We start from the raw sequence: 15,125 nt of genomic DNA on the forward strand, positions 1-15,125 counted from the left end.
TTGATTCTTAATGCTGCAGCTGTACCACTCTCCTCGTCATTCATCCATCCGTTCGCCCGACTAAGCGTGGTATTAAGTTATACACTTCATTAAAAATACACATCCCAAAAGCCTGATTACATGAATTTGCATCAACCCCGCAGTCGCGCTCAAGAGAAGACCGTTTCATTGTAAGTGATCTTTATTCTTTGGCTTAAACAGAAGCTTTCCAATGCTACGATAAAATAATTGCAATGACGTGTGGAAATTGTTTTAACAATTTTTTTCCCAGGTATATTGGAAATCATTCAAAAACTATCGATAAACAGTCTGTAATCTCATAGCTTCTCTGTATCCCCATTGATGATTTTGTACGCGCGCATTTTTGCATGTCTTGAGGGTGGGGAAATTTTGCGGTTTCAGCCCCTCCCCCGGCAACGGAAGCCATGTCAGCTTTGAATTTCTCGTCGCCCACGCTTCGTTGCCCATGGCTCGCCGCCTCCTTCACTACTGTTGAACGTGACACTCACATTACCCATTGCCTCCCATGTTTTAATGTCAATCTGATGAACTATATTTATGTTCTCGGCATACATCAAACTCATATATCACCAACTCCAAACATGTACACTGAAGACACTTCACAATATCCCACAGGTTTTCAGCCCATCTAAATGTCCTGTCGTTGCTACAGCAGTGTTCGCATTTTACATGTTTCCTGTTCATAAATGGCATGACTGGTAATGCAAAGATACACATAAGAGACAACGTAGATATGGGCCAGTAAACTTTATCTATCTATCTATCTATCTATCTATCTATCTATCTATCTATCTATCTATCTATCTATCTATCTATCTATCTATCTACCTACCTTTTTCTCATATATATCATTTAGCTTTTTAAAATACACTCCAAATTACCATATATATAATTATATATAAGGTTTTATATGTTTATATATAATTTAGCTTTATAAAATAAACTTCACGTTACCCTATTGTAATTTATATTGCATAGCTTAAATGGTTGTTTTTTTTCAAATATGTCAGCTTTCAAAAATGATGATCGTGATAGTGGTTACTATGACAGCTCTCTACAAACATGTATGTTTGTAAAATTGTCACATCTGTCCTTACCCACAACCCGAATCCCTTTTTGTCACTCCGGCTGAAAAAATCACCTAAATCACAATATTCAAAATGTCAACAAATCGTGCATTCAAAATCATGACATCGTGAGATATTAATGGACAACATTCACTGCACTTACTTACCCACGCTAATAATTTTCGAAGAGGTGTCAGTGATTGTACACACATTTTTCACTCTTTGTTAGGATTTCATTTCCCACCCTTTCAGACGTAGAATTACTGACTTTATCTGTCGTCAACATCTGCACCGCTTTGCAGTTTTCTCCCACACCCTTACCGTTATTTTTTGTTGCTTCGTTATGGCTCACGTAGTGTGATATTTAAGCAATGGGAGATTGTTCCTAGGGGTTTACTTGGTCGACGCTTCAGTGGCTACTTGCCAATTACAGAGATGAGCATATGTCTTATCATGCTACTCTACAGGCAAAGTGAAAGCATAGAGCATTACATGCCTGGAACAGCATCTTCGACAAGTTATATATCTATCTATCTATCTATCTATCTATCTATCTATCTATCTATCTATCTATATATATATCATATATATATATATATTTATATATTTATATACATGTATACATATATATACATATACGTATGTGTGTGTTTTATTCACATGAGCTTCTTTTTTATTATCTTTTATTAAAATCTCAAAGAAATCCAATCATTCAGTATTCAGTCTTCCACGAACGTGATCACGCTATAATATTTAATACTAGTGATATCAAAACAGAATATGTGTTAAGAGTTTAGTTTACAGTGTTTCTGCGTGTCATGTACAGTGTTCTTCTTGCCCTCGCTATTATTTTTTATAGAGGTCTTTTAAGCAACGATTAAAGAGATTCTCTAAATACAATGACTGTCAACGCTCTAGACTTTTTATGATATTCAGGCGTCTACCCTCCCTCTTTTAACACTTGCTGGCTAACACACGAAAAATGGCTGTCATAGCATGGAGATTTTCTTAGTTGCCAAGGAAATATGATATTCGTGATATAGGAAAATATATATATATATATATATATATATATATATATAATATATATATATAATAAAACTAATTACTTCAAGTACAAAGTAACAATGTACTTAAAGTAATTTGTGTTATTATTATTTATAACTCTGCTTTCCGTATTGAGCACTGTAATTTCCAGCAAGAACTATCTGTATACTTCTATATATATATATATATATATATATATAATATATATATATATATATATATAATATATATATATGTGGGTGTGTATATATATATATATATATATATATATATATATATATATATATATATATATGTGTGTGTGTGTGTGTGTGTGTGTGTGTATATATACGGTAAAAATTGATAACAAGTAGAAAACAGGACTTAAGCGTTACTCAGAGTTTCACGCTACATGTGTTTTCTGTAGCGATCATTACATATGTATAATCACAAATGATGAATTTCTTCAGTAATTGAGTAAATAAGATGTATACTATATACACGATATCATATGTTTGTATGTATGTATGTATGTATGTATGTATGTATGTATGTATGTATGTATGTATGTATGTATGTATGTATGTATGTATGTATGTATGTATGTATGTATGTATGTATGTGTGTGTAGGTGTGTGTATGTGTATGTACGTAAGTATGTATGTATGTATGTATGTATGTATGTATGTGTGTATGTATGTATGTATGTAAGAGAGCGTCTCATTTCTCGTGTTAACACTCTTGAGAATATCATTTTAATCCATGTCGTAGGATTCCTTTTTGAAAGTGTCGATAACTCGATCTCAGATCACTCAGCCTACTGAATTCTCGCAAAGACTCGCGAAGTTACAATCTTGCAATTCGTGATGAAATGAATGTCTGAACATTGACCATGGACATTAAAAGGGAATCACGCAAGGATAAAGAAAACACCTTTATGAATCTCTGTTCAGCTGTACATGTGACACCTCTTGATACATGTATCGATTTCAAAAGACTACATTCTCTCGACAGACACAAGCAAACATTTCCTCTTTCATCTCTCAGAGCTCTAGCTTTTTGATGGCGAATAATTGCATGGAACTATCAAAGACATTGCTGCATTATAAATTGATCCACTGACAGAGGCTTTAAAGAAGATTGATTGGTTTTCTCCATTATAATTAGTTTGCACTGAGAACAATAGTCGAATGCTATTCTCTAACAAAAATGGTTTCATTCGCTTACTCTCGCAGCCAGGTTTGCATTGATGTGATAAAGAAGTCAGCGCACTCGAGTCGTCAATGAGAAAAGGCAAAACGGGGTAAATTTGTAATTTTCTTGCTATCTCTATAAGTTATGAACCAAAAGAGTCTACACTTTGTGTTTGAATTGAGTGAAACTTTGTCTCCTTTTTCACAAGGGAAATCTGTTAAATTGCTAGCTAAGGTTGCGTTCACAAAAACGTTTAGGGGGGGGGGGCTGGAGGAATTCAGTGGGGGATTCGAAAATTTTAGGGGTATTTGAGGGGGAGACTTAAAAATTTTGCTCTACCTGTTGGGGGGACTTGAAAATTTTTTGATTCCCTTTTATGTTTTACATTTTCCAGTTCCAAGTATTTGTAGGTAATTTAATGAAAAAATAAATACCTTTTTTATGTCATCCAAATGTTGTAATGTAAGTAATAATTTAACAAAATCTAGCACCATTTTGTCACATTTCATGACTTGTATCTCGAAAAAATCTAAACGTGTGATTTGTCGTATAAACAAACTTGAGCCTGCTAACAGGGCAGCTGCAACTGTTGATGATTTTTGCAATATTTCTGTGCATTATCAACTACAGTTTCTTGCTGTCTCCCTACAGCATGGTCAAACACACAATGTTCAGTTTGTCGACAAAGCTATATAAATATGTATTAGCTGATAATTTAATTAGAGTCCAGACTGACAGTCAGTTGTCACTGATACAAATGCATGGTAACATTACACAGGCTGTGATAGCAAGCTGAGTATTGGACAGTTCAATATGCTGTAGGGAGTAGAACAAGAACGCAGTTGTATAAACTGCACAAAAATATTGTCAAAATTATCAAAATTAATACAGCTACTGCCTACGGGCAACTGTCACTATCAGATACTGCTCTGCTACTGTAGTGTCACTGTTACTGCATACCTGAACAGTGACAGAGATAGCTCTGACTCTGATGTACATGGTAGTTGAAGAAGAGTTTGTGTCAAATGACGCTCATGACAGTGAAACATTACTAAACAAGATCAGGCCAGAGAGCAACACAAGGAAGAACACATGGAAATTTTTTAGTTCTGGCATATGAGAATAATCAAATATTAAAGAAAAAAGATGGGGCCACCGTGCTTGATTTTCTAAATTTTCACATTCTTGCCATAAAATAATACAAAAGTAAAACTTTGAACAGTAAAAGACGAAATGAAAAATTATGTGACTATTAATGAAATTATTTATTTTTCAACCGAATTTACAATTATTTAATAAATACACCCAAAATTTCAGAGATGAAAACATTTATTTGATGGAATATTTTAACCTTCTAGTATTGTCAATTTTGAGTAGCATCTAATTCATATATGTCTTGTACTTTTGAAACAAATTTTTGGTAGGTCACTGTGCTCAGTTTTTTTACAATATGGCAATTAGCCAGAATTCACAATTTGCCTACTCTCTCATGATCGTCATGTTGTGTGCTTTTCGGCAGGAGCAATTGACCTGGCCAGAGTTGGATTAACTCGCGTTGGCTTAGACCAATAAATTCAAAAAAGTTCACTGATGCATTTAAAGAACTTGCCTTGGGAATATGACTATACAAAGTGCTAATAACAGATAGTGTTGAACACCTGTGAGCAGAACGGCGCAATACATGTTTATTATTTCTGCGCGCACATTCTTTACAAATATGCGGGCCTGTAATAGTTGGGGGCGGAACTTGAAAAATTTTGATCATGTAGAGGGGGGTATTTGAAATTTTTTTAGGGTATTGAGGGGGCAACTGAAAAAAAAAGATTTCAATCGCGATTCCCCCCCCCCCAATCATTATTTGTGAACGCAGCCTAAATGGAAGTTCTTGCGAAATGGATTCTTTCACGTCTTCTGTCAGACTAATGAAAGTACTGACGTTCTACAAAGCATAGAGAGATAAATACATACATACATACATACATACATACATACATACATACATACATACATACATACATACACACACACACATACATACACATACATACATACATACATACATACATACATACATACATACATACATACATACATACATACATACATAAATACGAACGTATGTTATTTGTAAATGCGTCAGGGAATAATCTAAATACACAACTCGACTCGGTGAATTGTGCTTTATTAATATGAGAAATTGTTATATCTTGTTTATTTGAAAACGAAGGTGGGATGTTGACGAGAATTTTTGCCTGAATCATGACAGCATTGTCATTTTCCCCCTTTGTGAATATTCGACTATTCATGGCATAGGAACTGTAGACACCTACTTCCGTGGGGTGTGACGGAACGACTTCATGTCTTACATTTCTCAGTCTCTGCATCGCTGTCATTTTCAGAGGCTGCCAAGCATGACAATGCTTCGCCGACATGACTATAAACACGTACAGGTAAAACAAACATACAAAGGAAAATAAGTGTGAAAAGTTCACACGATTGAACGATAGTGCTCTCATAAATATGAACGTGGTTATTTTCTATAAAGCGATGATTTTTATTAATGTTATAAATTTTTGAAACAGTCTTGGCGTTGTGGGGCGCCCGCGGGTCGTAAAGCTGAATTCGTAATACTTTCATGAAAAGAGTTGTCAGTAGTAATAGAGTTGGCGGTGATGTCTCCGATAAATTATTCAGCCTGCAGATCAAATTGATTCAGCTTTGTTTACGAAGGAGCAAACGGTCTCTTAACCGACCCCCTTCTTCAATTAACTCATATAAAAGAGTGATTGCCAATGTTACCTTAAAATATATGCATAATGCGCGTGGTTCAGGCGTCCCCCTTTTTGTGGGAATTAGTCAAACGATATTGCACCGCGGTACTGTGCCTCTCACGTCACAGCGATAGAGGGTGACATCACCGTATGTGAATTGCGTAGGCCGTAGCTTTCGACCTGTTGCTTATGAAAGCCCCGTTAAAGCCTGTCGTGGCATTAGCTCAGTTAGCAGTGCATACCCGTGTCGTCCAGAACTCCCTGTCCGCATCTTGTATTTATTTTAACCGGTGAGTAAACGTTTTTCTCTCTCTCTCCGTAAAGTTTGAACTGCACGTTGCGCATTCTGCGACAGACTAGCCGTAAGTGCCGCTCTATTGCGAGGATAGAGGTACCGGTTATGTCGGCTCTGCTAGTGCTGAAATTTCTAGAGGTGGTGACGATGTGCGCCTGCCTGCGTCGTTTCGCTTCAGTTCTACATTAGTCGCTTACACACGAGACACACGACTCTCATCCGGTTAGATTTTTTTTGGAACTCCGAGTGGCTTTTTTGAGTCGTAATGCCATACGACGAAACCGAGGGGTCGAGTTTGTTGTACCTAGAAATAGTGCCATTGAGCGCGCGATAGACCGAATCGATAACTACGTAAATACCGTCGGATCGTGAGTGCCTGTAATAGCGTGACGGCCGTGAAAGTTGAAGTCCAGAGAGTGACGAATGGGCGGGGAAGTTGATGTTGACATTCATTTTGTTAGCGTTGTCTTGGTTGTCTACCCTTCAGATTCCAAGAATGGTGAACGATTGTTATCACAGTGTCCAAAATCTGAAACCACTTGTTCACGACACAGGCTATTTAAGATATAAAAATACATAATATTGACAAAAAAGACATAATATTGATGACCTATGAGTGTCCACGTAGGTCATCAATATTATTTTAGTGAATACGTGACTTCGATTTAATGTCTTGATGCCAGCTTGTGTTACTTGCCCGACGGTAAGCGACTCCCCGTGGAATTGTTGTCCATTTTCTTCACATAGAAAGAATGGGACTTTTGACCAAATGGACTATTCCTGGCGGCACAACTGAGGAACAGTGGGTGCAATCTTCCATGTAGACTTAAATGGATAGAAGGGATTTCTTAGGTGGCCTTTCAAATATTTTTCAAGCATTTCTTCCAAGAGTCAGCGGTTGCTCTGAATTATGCAGATTCGCTGAATCATAGCTTGGATATTTTGTCCGAGTAGAAAAAATTAACAGCTACCAAAATCTTCTAGTGCTACACCATGTGTCCGATGTGGATAGAGACAGCTCGTTCAAAGTGCGGAACATATGGCTATGCTCCGTCACTTTTTTCTCTTCGACGTTTGCAGACTTCTTTCAGTTGTGATGGACGAAGTACACTGCTTGCAGGTACGGAGTTGTTTCTACATATTATATGTGACCCAAATGAGCTTGAATGCAATTGATAGAGTAGAATTGAAACCATACCCATGGCTGTGTGTACGTATACCCTGCCACAGTAATTCTACATTACTGCGATGCTGAGCATTTTATCTTCAAATTACTGTGAATCTCAGTCGAGTGATACTGTGATGGCTATTTCATGGCTGGTTTGCCACCTCTAAATATTTAGGCTTGAGAAAGTGTAGTGCTTGCAATATCACAGCCAAAAGTGGGTTATGTTCGGGTCGTCCAGTTCATGCCGCCGTTACACGTGGAAGAAATCAGCTCTTATCTTGCCCATCAACGGCGTTTGTGTTTTTTGTTATCGTACGGAAATTCACAGCTCGAACGATATTTAAATCACACTCCGATCGACCCAGTTTTTGGTCCCGGAGGAATTGCTAGACACTGGCCCGACTGTAGACTTGCAGTCTCACCGTGAACCGCCCTCAGCGGCCAGATACTGTACGGAAGTGTTTCCAAAATGGAGTCAGCTGATTTGAAGTGCGACAACAACCATTTTAGGCGATACTTTATACATGTACCGTGATTGAAGATATAAAGAAAGTTTTCATGCTTTCTTCATTGTTATCACGGTTTAGCTCCAGTTTTCCACAAAACCGATAAATTTTGGACCTCAGTGCCAGAAAAGAGTAGAAAAGGCAACCTCAGAGGCGCTTTATTAATATGTATGTATGTATCACGGTCCTTTGTGGAGGGACCGTGTATGTATGTATGTATGTATGTATATATGTATGTATGTATGTATGTATGTATGTATGTATGTATGTATGTATGTATGTATGTATGTTTGTTTGTTTGTTTGTTTGTTTGTTTGTTTGTTTGTTTGTTTGTTTGGATGGATGGATGGATGGCAAGATGACGGATTGGCTGATTAGCTGACTGGCTGGATGAACTCCGTTTGTATGTACATGGCACACCTTGTTCAGTCTTTTTTTAGGGGTGGGGGATGAAAATGCAATATTAATACAAAAACCTTTCAGAAGCAAAGATAGCGCGGGAAATGATCGCATTGAAAAGCAATATGTGTCTTGGAGAAAACGCAGTCGCAGCAGACACGAGACGAAACTTATGAAATGCATCGGCTACCTTTATCGACATGACGGCTTTAGGGTAAATACTCAAATTTAAGACGAATATTATGCAAGTATTCTGGCAGATTTTGGTGAATGTGCTTACCCTTGCAACATCCAAAACCTGCCTGAAGACCTCTTACCCAGGATGATGTGTACTTAAGGTCAACCACAGGAGATTCAGCATAGACATCTTTGACATGATCCGGAATATAGTTCGAGCCATTTATTTGCTTCCGAATAAGTTAGGCACAATGAAGAAACCATCTGATGACGTTAGACGAACTGGGTACTTTACTTTCTATCTTTATCACTGTGAATGCAGCCACAAAGAAGGTCACGCCGATTTATTGAATTATCTTCATAAAGTTCACTTAGCTTACTATATTTAGCTTCAGGCAAACACGACCACTGGGTCGGCGGGTAGCTTGCATTATTGTGAGTTACCGTTTTAAAGACATTATTCTTTGTCGAGTCACCTTCTTGAGTACAAAAGTGTGCGAGAGCGAGCGAGCGAGAGAGAGAGAGAGAGAGAGAGAGAGAGAGAGAGAGAGAGAGAGAGAGAGAGAGAGAGAGAGAGAGAGAGAGAGAGAGAGCTTGCTGAGAGAAAATTGGCAGGCCTATTGGATGGCATGATTTAGTTTAGTTAGTAATCGTGTTTTGTTTTAGAAAGGGGAACTTCATCCTGATACAGTCAGTCCTTTGATGTGACAGTGTGTAAAAGTATTTTAGCGATGTACCAAACGAAAAGCCTACATAATTGCAAACGCCATCTTGTCAATGACATTATCATTTTCAACAGCATTCGCGCTTTAGCTCAAAACAAATGTCAGACTATTTGTTTTGCCGCTACTTGCCAATTATCTTTGTCAACGTGACAAGATGTAGACTGCTTGACTGCAGTTTGCTGCGCTCAAATTTCAAATGTTACTCTCCTGCCGCTAGCGGTCAACGGGACTTTTTTACCTTGCCGTGTCATGCAGTGGAACGCTTTCGTGACTGCGCATATATAATGTCGTGTTCGTGTTACGCGATTTTCCGTGTTTTCGTTGAACTGAATTGAACTTTTTAGGCTTTTTCTGATAAACGACCATAAAAAAGCGAGGTGAAACACTATATTGGTCGTTGTTTGGTAAGAAAATCATGGCAGATGTCGAGCGACTCTCAAATTATTTTCTCTCTCTCTAACCTTTTTTTGTTAATCTATTAAAAGTGACAGAGCCAACGAGAATCTGGGTTAAAAGCAGATTTTAATTTTTGAAATGGCAATGAGATCAAAACTGGGGTAGTCATTGTTAGACACTGACGTGTTTGCCGACATTTCGTTTCACAATGATCAGTGAAAATAAAAAATTCAGCTTACACACGACCTGGGGAGCACGTTCCTGGACGAGATCGCATCGTCCTCCAACTTCTTTCATCATCATCATCATCATCATCATCATCATCATCATCATCATCATCGTCACCATCATCACCATCATCATCACCACCATCATCATCATCATGGAATCATCATCATCATCATCATCATCATCATCATCATCATCATTATCATCATCTCCATCATAATCATCATCGTTATCATCATCGTTATCATCATCATCATCATCATCATCATCATCATCATCATCATCTCATCATCATCTCATCATCATCATCGTTATCATCATCATTATCATCATCATTTTCATCATCGTTATCATCATCGTTATCATCATCATCATCATCATCATCATCATCATCATCATCATCATCATCATCATATCATCATCGTTATCGTCATCATCATCATCATCATCATCATCATCATCATCTGTACATCAGCACCACTTGAGGTGTGATATCTGAAAGGTTAACTTGTGCTCTTCATTCCCGTTAGATTTAGTTTGGTCGTGACGCAAGACACACCAATTATCGTTTGGCAAGTCGTCCGCTTTGTAACTTTACTAAGAGGTAAATTTTGCGTTAATGAGGAAAGCAACAGTCGACCGGTGATCTCCAGGGTTACATTTATACAAAACGTGCAGTCTGAGGATGCGCAGGTAACTACGGTGCCCCACGCTCTCCGAAATTCTCAACATAGCAACATTAATCGTTCAAGTACTCTGGATGATTGCAAAAATCAATGTACTTGTCGAGAAACAAAAATCACTGTACCCCCATGTTTACGCGCAAAAGAAGACGACCAACACGACACTACCTTTTTCTTCATCACCATAAATTTTACCACGGAAAGCGATATTCATGCATGAAAGGCGTGTTAGCTGTAACAAAGGTCATGCAGTTCATCACACAGTGATATCGAGAACATCAGAACGATTACGCTAATTTAGTTTTTTTTTTTACATTTGAGTGACATTACGACATTAAATGACCATGATATGATAGACATGATAGACCACAAACGATGAACAATATTTCAGTGTTCTTTACCGGTGACAGGTACAGCGTGAAGTCTTATTTAGTCTGCTGTGTCCAATATGAAACTCGGTGGACATATAGAGTGACAGAGACAGTGACAGATAGATCAAAGAAAGAGCGATATGGGATGAATTTGAAACTTTGACCTCGTCACTCAGGGGACATATAGAGTGCCAGAGACAGTGACAGATATATGAACAGAAACAGAGAGATCGGGTGAAATTGAAACTCTGACCTCGTCACTCAGCGGCCGTAAAAATGGCATCAAATTAAAATACGCTTTGTCATTTCAACCGCTGTGAGTTATCAGCAAGGAATGCGATCTCGTACTTTACACGTGACTCTGGAACTGTAAGCGGATCATATCGATTCACCTACTGCAACAGGATGCGTTTATGAGTGTGTACCAACTCTCTCGACAACTGCTTACCGTTGTAGGCCTACTAGCAGGAAACTACTCATCTAAGTAATCTAATGTCAACAGAACAAGCTTTCCTCGTTGGTACGCCCTCTTAAATACATTCACGTCAAAATCGCATTCATTAATGCTTCTCGTCAGACTTTACGCCTAAAGACGGTCGTCTTCCAAATTCGTCGTTTTGCTTTTTCAAATTTCGATATTCCATGCGAATCTTTCACATTTCTCATTATTTTAGGGAAAGTATTCGATTTTGTAGTTCGATTTCGACCTCTCATTTATTCCTTTATCCTCATAAAAAGGAGAGCATCCGGGCTATTTATCGACTCACCGGAGCCTTTTCTCCCTCTGTACATAATTCATGTTAATTCTCTTTCCCCCAGAATTCCCTGCGTGAAAAGCTCCCCCACAACGTCATTACTCTTGAACGGGGAGAAAACAGCGATAACACCGTTGCCAGTCGTGACAGGCTGATTGCAGGTAGAGGAACAAGATCCAGGTTAGTCCAACACTCGCTTTTCCTTCCCACCGCATCAATTTCAGAGGCAAAAGTTTAATGACTTCAGAATTTCTGGACTTTTCACCCGCTTATTATCATACAACACTCCCGGTAGGCCGGGCTTTTTCTTATAGCGGGCCAACGGGTCTGGGAAGCGGACAATATGAAGAGGGTTTATAATCGGCTTTTTAGATTTCCTTTGTACGCATGTAAGGAACACCACAGATGGCAGAACTATAGACTATCTATGCTCAAACATTCAAACAGTGGATGAAATGATATTTTTCAGTGAAAGATCTCATTTCAATCACCTAAAGCATAGCAGTACGTCTTAAACTTTCTGAAATTGTAACATTGAATGGTGACTTTTTTATGTACATTTATCCTGCGGCAATATTTTTCCGGTCGCCTTTAATTTTTCATGTATTCAGTGCAGATGAAAGTAGCACGCTTTACTCAGTCAAACAATAGATAATACCTGTATCGCTTTCAAGACTACACTTTTTAATTTATGACTGATATTGCTCATCTTTCTATGGATGATTAATGATATTCAAAAATATACGATAGGATGTAGGCGCAAACACCTGCAGGATTTTGATATTTAAGTGTGATATCTATACGTGAACAAGACGGGAAGATGTCGCAATATAAAATCTGATTATTACTCCAACTTGCAAGACACTGAACGTTGGTCTAGCAGATAAAGTAATACTATTTTGGAGACTTTGTCTTGTTATGTTGGTATAGAAATACGAGCTGTTTTTATCTACGCAAAATGATTTATTTTAGTCTTGAAATTTCATCTATTTTATTGTAGGCTGTGACAAATATTAATAATATACATTTTCATATCTTTGGTTGATTTGAAAAAGTCAATTACTATGAGTAAACAGAGAAATTTCGGGAAAAATGCCACCAGAATAATTGTTAAAGTCATTCGTATTGACAAGTTTTATATTTATGTGTGATTGCATCAAGTGATTTAGCCTGAAAACAAGGTCTAGGGTAAGTAATGAAAATGCGATGTGCAGACATCTTAGCCTTGCCGTCAACCTCGTGCCGTATGTGTCACGTGGTAACACGTGTACGCATGGCAAGAAAACAGCCACATTGCAACCGTGAAAAAAAGATGTCCCTAGTAAATTAAAAAGTATTGCGTGTTCCTGTTACACTTTAATGCCATCCGTCACACTCTTCTATTCTGTCTGTCTGTCTGTCTGTCTGTCTGTCTGCTAGTTTGCGTGCATGTCTTTGCCTCGTCAATTTATATAACGATTGAAACAGTCGGACAGATATGCACTGGCAGGCTAACAAACAGAGAGACAGACAGACACACGATAGGCAGGTAGATAGATAAAAAACAAGTTGATTAGTAGCGGTATAGATGATGGATGGACGAATATCGACTTCAAATAAATTTAATCACAATATTGTAATTGTTGCTAAATCACACTAATGCAAAGCAGTGGATATTTCAATTCAAATTTTGCCTACAGCTTTATTCAAGCAATGAAAAACAAAGTACCTCTCGATAGGTATCAGCGATCAGATATGACGATTGAGATATAACGATTCTTTCAATTTCTCGTTTTTTCTTTAGGGTATCATTAAAGTGGTCATTAACCCTGTGAGGGCACTGTAAAGCGATCATTGTGATATTGTCAAAATAGTATAATGATGTAAGGTCACTCTTCGTAAATATCGCTGTAATTTTCAATGGATTGTCCATCAGACGATCTTTTGTTCATGTCCTGCGATAACTATAGCAACAAGCTATCCACAAGAAACCTAGTTATTCTAAATTAATCAGATAAAATGTTCAATTGGATTTCCAGAGAAACTGTCGGGCTCATGGTGAGAGCATCCTGGCTTGACAAGCCTATGCCAAAGCTTAACGCTGTTTCGTTCAGAGCAATACTTAAAAGCTAGCAAAGGCGCGCTTTGAAAAAGCGACAAACAACGGATATATTTCACTCATAGTAAAACCTACGTCAATCTTACCATACTTTACCCAAATATTATCCGAATGTGTAACATTAGTCACAAAATGTTAAACTTGTGATATTTAAGGTATTATACGCCTCGAAATTGGAAGACCCTAAGCATTTGCGCAGATTTTGGTACCATGGCAACAAGTTACCTCAACTGTAACTTATCGATCTTTGAAAATCAAAATGGCCGCTATCCCTGTGTTAACTCTTCGGAGAAAATTAAAGTTTCAATTTTCACAGATATAAGACGGTGAGAAACTCTCCAAAAGCTTCAAAATAACCCTACAAAGGCAGTAGATCAGTATTGTAACAATTTGAGAGTCCAAATATCTGTCCCGAGGGGCATTCTACCATAAAATGTAAGTCTAAATATTTCTGAAAATTACTTTTTACAGTTAGAATAAATATCAAACTTTCTACTGGCTGGCAATGACCAACTAATGTCGTCATTGTCCGGGGGGGGGGGGGCAGTGTTTATTTTTTTTTCGTTGCATGTTCGACAACAATCCTTTTCGTTTTTACTTTGCGAGAACAGGTTCACCCGCTTTCCCAATGTCCGTTCGTATCAAGACATTCCGTCTGGCAGTACGGCAGACACCAAAGTGAATTTTTTTTATCAGAAATTACCATCACTGCTCACATAATTTCCCGACTTATTCAGAAGAGGCAACAGGTGTATAGCCACTTCATATATCTAAAATCACGGCAATCCCTTCGGTGCACGTCAATGTACATCGAGCTGCATTGTGGGTAAACTAAGTTGTTGTCATGTGCAACGTGTGTGTCTGTGTCGTTTGCCGCGTAAAAGTGTCAAGAAATGTAGCCGACCAATGAATATGCCTGTTCCATAAACAGCAACTACACAAATCAGAGGCAGACAGCAAAGCTTTTCGTGCATAAAAGGCTGTTCGTTGGCCATTAGCCGGCAACTTTTTTGAGAGAGCAGGTGAACGATGAATGTTTTGTCCGTTACAGGGCAGTAAAACGTCATTCCCTTGTTTTTAGCGGACAATTTAAATGGTCTTATGTTAGTTTGCGCCTCGGAATTGAAAGACTTTTGCCAAAACTTTCCTCAAGGAAACATTAAACCCAATCGTTTCTAAATCAAGAATAAAAATCAGCGGTACCGAAACTTGATATTCAAAATGGCCGCCATCTCTGTGTTAACT

The 15,125-nt window shown here is 38.0% G+C and overlaps 1 protein-coding gene across 2 annotated transcripts in view; it reads left to right on the plus strand.

Moving 5' to 3' along the window:
* Positions 1–15,125, plus strand: part of LOC139133662 (uncharacterized) — a 129,925-nt gene that overhangs the window by 94,109 nt on the left and 20,691 nt on the right. Inside the window, exons 1-2 of one of the 2 annotated variants that reach the window (XM_070700426.1) lie at positions 6,138–6,369; positions 11,847–11,962. The gene's annotated coding sequence lies outside the window, so the exon portion shown is untranslated. Of the gene's footprint in view, positions 1–6,137; positions 6,370–11,846; positions 11,963–15,125 lie in introns of those variants that run through there. The other variant, XM_070700418.1, reaches the window with a different exon arrangement.

This window comes from Ptychodera flava, chromosome 1 (genome assembly GCF_041260155.1).
Source record: "Ptychodera flava strain L36383 chromosome 1, AS_Pfla_20210202, whole genome shotgun sequence".
In the NCBI taxonomy this organism is placed as follows: domain Eukaryota; kingdom Metazoa; phylum Hemichordata; class Enteropneusta; family Ptychoderidae; genus Ptychodera; species Ptychodera flava.